Genomic DNA, 7,017 nt, shown 5'->3' on the forward strand with positions numbered 1-7,017 from the left:
AGAAAAGTATGGTGTTATTTTTCCTATCTTTACCCAAAATAGGGTGTTGTGAGCATTACTGAGTACACACGTAATGTAATGACTGTTTAATTCACTGGAATGTGAATTAAATTGTTTGTACTTTCTGTACTGGATGCTTCAAACATTAGGACGAATTCCTTGTGTGTGAAACACGCTTGGCCAATAAAGCTCTTTCTAAATGGGAAGCCGGAGGGCGCCCTTGCACAGAAACTCCACATTTCATAGCAGAAGTAATCGTACTGACTACGCTTCAGGAATCTCTAGTCCAGTTATCACTTTAGCTGAATAAAACGCAGATAGAGGAATTTTAACTGAGAAGACAATAAACATACGATTGCTACAATGTATGGTTTGTCTGTGTTCTTCAGGCAATCTTGGGTATTTTTATAAGGATTAAGTATATTTCTAATGCAATGCTAATTGACATAGCCTTAAATACCATAAAATAGTATGATTTCTGCCTCATTCTGTGATATGAAACCACGGCTGATCACGAAAGGTTATTTCAAACACTCAGCTATGTTATGAAGTTAATTTGGAGAAAAAGCATGCCAGTAAATGATATATTTGTTGGACAACAGGTTTGTAAACAGGCTCATACACATGCAAATCTGCATTGCACACTTAACGTTATTCAAGGCTCAGACCGATTTTTGTCGCACTGCACAGTTTTGACCAAACCAGTTCCAGATTGGAGCTACTCATTTAGCGATATACTAGTTTCACGTTTGCCTTCAGCACGCCACTCCACACTGTTGCATGTTCGAATATTCTGGTCCACACCTAGTGGTGGGGACTGGAGTGGTGATGCTGGGGGTTCAGCTTTGATCACAGCAATGGATTGCATTTTAGCACATTTTCACACAGAAAACAGCTATTTTGGATTATTTAACAATTTTTACTGCTTTTGCTCTATTTTTGATCAAATAAATGTAGCCTTAGTGAGCAGAAGAGACTTGCTGATTGCTTAAAGTGTGTGTTAATCTGACATTTAAATGTTTTTATTGTATATTATAAAATAAACAACTAGAAGGGTTTGGAAATAAATAGCCTGTTTTAGTTGTGTGACTGAATAGATCTAATCTTGATATCCTGTTATTTTAGTGGCTTTCGACTGGTTCATCACAGCACAAAAAATGGGTCACAGGACTGTTCTGATTATCTGCTTGTATAAGCAAGAAGAAAAGATCTTTTTGATGATGTCAAATGTTGTGTGTCTAGTCAAACTTGATAGTATTTTGATTTGTTTGACTGTAATGTGACTGTAATTTTAAACATGTCTGTGAAAAATAAAACCCTATCAATAATGGAGTGTTTTTCTCTCTGTTTTCATGTAAATTGCCATGAATGAAATTTAGCTTCTTTAAGAGACTTCTTTAAACACCTTTGTAGCAGGCCTGATGAGTTAGTGAATTAGTTTGTTTTAAACTGGACTAAATAAACTCTAATTTGGCACAGAAAAGCTCTTCAAATGAGACTGAAGTATCTCTTATAGTTTTTCTCTGTTCTTTGTGTCATTAGTGTAAGATCAGGCTCACGTGTGTCCAGCTCTGTGTCTGTGAAGAGTGAGTGGTCAAAAGAAGGTTTGCCACCGAACTTAAGTGAGGAAAAAACATCATCTACGAAAAGGTATGACATTATAACATTATGTTAGCTAGAGATGGGCAATATGGGCTTAAAAATGTATCACGATAATTTCTAGTATTTATTGCGATAACAATATCAATGATGATAATTCAGAGAAATTCTGTTTCTTTAGAGAAAAGTATGGTGTTATTTTTCCTATTTTTACCCAAATTAGGGTGTTGTGAGCATTACTGAGTACACACATAATGTAATGACTGTTTAATTCACTGGAATGTGAATTCAATTCTTTGTACTTTCTGTACTGGAAGCTTCAAACATTAAGACAAATTCCTTGTGTGTGAAACAGCGATATACTAGTTTCACGTCTGCGTTCAGCACGCCACTCCGCACTGTCGCACACAGAAATATGTCAACAACTAGACTTTATCGTTATTATCGCGGGAAGACTAATTCTTATCGTGGAGAAAGAATTTACCGGTATATCGCAAACGATAAGATATTATTTTTAATGTAGTTTGCTCATCTGCAATGCGTCTATTGGACGTTTCCAATCAGATGTCAAATAAACATCTATTAGATGTCTTTAAGATGTTTATGATTTAGAATGTATGCAAAACTTGCATCTTACAGATGTCTGCCAGATGTTTGTACACAGCAGATGCTTTCCAGAGCAAGAGATCTTGATTACTGTAATTATTGACAATGTAAAGTGTAGATTTAATAAATTAACCGAAAGTGTAGATTTTAAATAAAAGAACAAAGTTCAACGAACTGTAATAAACAAAGAACACGGTTGCATACTTTCAATAACAACATCACACATTTTAATTAACGAATAGTTTTATAAAATTTAATGAATTTCCTTATAGAACAAAACAAGCTGTAATAGGCTAAATAGAACAAGGTAACCAGTGGTGTAGTGGTGCCTAGAGAAGTGGCTATACGTCTCAAATACACGTTGAAAAGAATCTGGACGTGACTCTCCGCAATCTCTGATGAAATCAGTCAGGTTTTTTCTGTATTAGAGATGTTTTGAACTGACTATTTTAACACATTCGTTGACTGAATCCTTGGACTGAAAAGTTTACAGGGGTTCACTGTTTTTAAAAATTTCTGATCGTAAAAACCTGAGGTACTGTTTTCATTATAATGTACTGATTCAAATTAGTAATCAATAATAATTATTATTTTACCACTCTGCATGCCTACCTGACTTTAGGCTGGCTAAAGGTCTTTGGCATTTTTGTTTTCTCATCCAGATGAACTTGACGTTCATGACTTTCACTCATGGACGATTCGTATTCAAGCGTGAATGAGAACTGTTTCACGGGGATACCAGGTGTTCAGAACAAAAAATGAATAATCGAATCTCATAACTGAAAATCAAACGTCAACCCACCAAACTAATATTCAAATAATCGAATGTTCTGGTCCAGCCCTAGTATGCACATGATGTCACTGTCAGCTGAAGTGTCTGTGGTTCTGCCCACTGAGTGGCAGCATTGGTTTTCAGTGTGAATGCTGCAACAGAACACACAAAACATCTAAAACGAGAAAGAGCTGTGTCAGCATATTGGAATGGTTTCTGGGGTATATTGTGGTGGTGGGGACTAGAGTGGTGATGCTGGGGGTTCAGCTTTGATCACAGCAATGGATTGCCTTTTAGCACGTATTCATACAGAAAACAGCTATTTTGGGTTATAATATGATTTAACAAATTTGACTGCTTTTGCTCTATTTTTGATCAAATAAATGCAGCCTTGGTGAGCAGAAGAGACTTGCTGATTGCTTAAAATGTGTGTTAGGGAAAGGATGTGACGTGCGGCCCGTACTCGCGGAACACACACCCGGAGCAGTGGGCAGCCATATTGCTATCGCTGTGGCGCACGGGGAGCAGTTGGGGGATCGGTGCCTTGCTTAAGGGACTCACCTCAGTCGTGGTATTGAGGGTGAAGAGAGCGGTGGTTCACTCCCCCCCACCCTCAATCCCTGCCAGACCTGGGACTCGAACCCACAACCTTTCCTTTCGGTTACAAGCCTGACTCCCTAACCATTAGGCCACGGCTGCAAACAATCAGAAGGGTGTGGAAATAAACAGCTTAACAATTATAACTAACAGTGATTTAGTTATGTGACTGAATGGCTCTAATCTTGATATCTTGTTATTTTAGAGGCTTTCGACTGGTTCATCACAGCCCAAAAAATGGGTCACAGGACTGTTCTGATTATCCGTTTGTATAAGCGAGAAGAAAAGATATTTTTGATGATCTCAAAGGTCGTGTGTCTATTCAAACTTGACAGTATTTTGACTTCGGTTTGACTGTAATGTAATGTAAACATCCTAAGCAGGGTTCGCACAAGGTGCTTAAAGTGCTTGAAGTACTTGAATTTGACTTTTTGAAATTTAAGGCCTGGGAAGCCCTTGCAATATTGCAAAAATAGCAATATTCCTGAAGAGGTACTTGAAAAGTGTTTGAATTATTGAAAGACTCTAGGGCTTTTCACACTGTGCTTAACCCCGGGTTATCTGCATTCTAAACACCGCTTTTAACCCCGGGTAAAGACACGTTTCACACCTGTAATTTGAAAGCGGTGTTAGCACCGCATTTTACCCGGGGTTATGAAACCCTGCTCCGGAGCAGGGTTAGCACCGCAATTGCGGTGTTAACCCCGCAATGCGGTGCCAAGTTTGTTCAGTGTGAAACGGAGCGGTGTTTGCTTGTTGCTGCTGGACGCATTTTTTGACTAGTGATGACTTCTGGGAGCGACCCATAATTTCCGAGATGAGGATGCGACTGTAAACAATGACGCTGCTGTACACGTAAACACTAGTCTCTCGAAACTTAAAAGAAATTCAAATAAATGTTCATATACTTTGCTCCTTTGTTTCTTTCTCTTGTTATTTTGTCTTTGTTTTTTTGCCTTTGTGTGTCTCATGAGGCTAAAAACGGCTAAAGACCTATGCGGCAACTTTTTTTAAACTGGTAGCATAACTGGAAGTGGCAGGTTTGCCTGCACCTTGCCGTACGTCCAATCAGGTACAGTAACACCGCAAATATGCAAATTAGAACGTAAACCGGGGGTTTAGGAATGTGCAGTGTGAAACGTCTGTTAATAAATACCCAGGATTAACCGCTAACCCCAGGTTTAATATAAGCAGTGTGAAACATGATTACAGATAACCCAGGATTCCGTTTATCCAGGGTTTAGGATAACCCTGGGTTAACAATTTCAAGTGTGAAAAGCCCTAATGTATCTATGAAATAAGTGTTTAAAATGAACACTTCTGCCAGTGTTTCCCATTCATTAACTAGAGTGTGGCGACCCGCCACAGTCTCATCTGTCCCGCCACAGTTTCATAATAAACCGAAAATATTTATACTGGTCATTTTAACATAGACGTCTTTAACGTTGTGTTTCGTGCCATCGCTTTGGAAAAGTGTCCGTCGAACGAACTAAGCGTTATATGGTTTTATCCGTTCATCAAGTCTGTTTCGCTGCTTGTTTGTGAAGCACGCACTTCATTCAGAGTCAGACGATCAGTTCGTGATTTGATGTTTGACTCTTTGATTGACAGTCAATGCGGTGAACATTGTTTTTGCCGTGAGTTTAGCGCGCGTTTGAGAATGCAACGGCAACCAGTTACACATTGTCACATTAGCATAATTTCCAACATTGTAATGGGCAGATGTTTACAATATTTTACTAGATTTGTAATGAGACGCGTTTGTAAACCTGTTTGCACTGAAGCTGGAGTTTTCCGCCAAAATAAAAGCTCTACTGCAGTTTCCGTCAATATAAAAAGCTCATAGGTTTATTTCTTGGAAGCAAGGACTAAAATTAACAGACACGCGCACAGAAAATACTGTACAAGCAGAGCAAGCGTGTTGTTTCGATGGCATTTTCCCCTCTATTTCACAAGCGCCACCTGCTGTCAGAGAGTGAAATTCAGTCTGTTGTTTTTGTTTTATGCAGGTTTTAGCATAGTTTCACAAAGCTTTAAAGTCAGACCATTCTGTTTTTGATTCAAATGTTGAAATGATACAGACAAATTTAAATTAAACAATGCTCATGCTACATGTGTTTCATCTTTGTTTGTATTGTGATTAAAATTCAGTGGTTGGTTCTTTGGTTCATTATTAAATGCGTTTAGTTTTTGTATTAGTACAACTGCAAAAACAGATTAATGGCCAGGAAAAAAAATATTTAGGGCCGATAAATTTTCTCAAATCACCAGCCATTGCCAGATGTGGCAAAACTAGTTTTAGGTCCTGCTTGCAAGTGTAGAAATTAGGACAAAAGTATTGTAATTTTCCTACAGAAGAATAAGGTAAAATAATATACCTGAAAAATACAAATTACTAATAAGTATTTATTTACTAATTTATTTTACAGTGTAATTATTTTACAATATATGGCTATTCCTGTCATAGGAATAATAATATAAAATTATTATTATTATAATATTCTAATTTGTTTGGCTTCCAAATTGACCAGTGTGAGTGTACTTTAGACTGAGACACTATATCACAACTGACTGAGTTCCCTGTAAACTTTAAAAACAAGTCAATTCACCAGATTTCTTTCTTTGTTTAGTTTGTACACTGACCTGTTTTGGAGCTCTTAATTTTTAACTCTCAGAGTGCACCAGAGAGATGAATTTAACTTTAAAATGTACAAAATTTTCTCCTGGGGGGGCATTCTTTTTCTATTATATCCGTTTTCTTTTCATTTATTACATAATTATGAAAAAAAACTACATGTACTGCATTAGGCTAAATGAGATTTGTCATAGCACTTGCATGTTAATGCTCTTTTGTTGATTTTGATTGCTTCCATTGTCCTCTTTTGTAAATTGCTTTGGATAAAAGCATCTGCTAAATGTCTAAATGTAAATGTGATTGACTGTACAAAGAGATTAGACAAGAAGTCCGAGGTATATTTTTACAGACTGCAATTCAAATGTCTCCAAGCAGCGAAAGATGGATTTGCAGATATCATTTCATGTTAATATGTTGAATTGTGCAGTAAAATCTCATCCTATATATTGTATTATAGTATATTGACAACTCATCAGTTAAATATCATTAAATATTTGTTTTAAATAAACATGGACAAAAACTGTATATGTTTTTGAGTTGGACGATATGACGATATATATAACATTGATATAAGTGATCACCAGGGTTTAGACCAACCAAGTTTGTATTTACAAATTAAGTTCACAGGCTTTATTTTTTTTCCCCGGCATCAAAATCAGAGACATATAAATGTTGGAAATCCCGATTCCTGGCTGCATTAATATCAACCACTGGATATTTAAGTTGTTAGAAACATTATATTGAGTCCAGCAACCTTTAGTTTAAACTTATTATTGTTTGTTTTACTCACGTTTTGCAGCTTCCCTAT

Source organism: Labeo rohita, unplaced genomic scaffold (assembly GCF_022985175.1).
Source record: "Labeo rohita strain BAU-BD-2019 unplaced genomic scaffold, IGBB_LRoh.1.0 scaffold_1964, whole genome shotgun sequence".
NCBI lineage: Eukaryota > Metazoa > Chordata > Actinopteri > Cypriniformes > Cyprinidae > Labeo > Labeo rohita.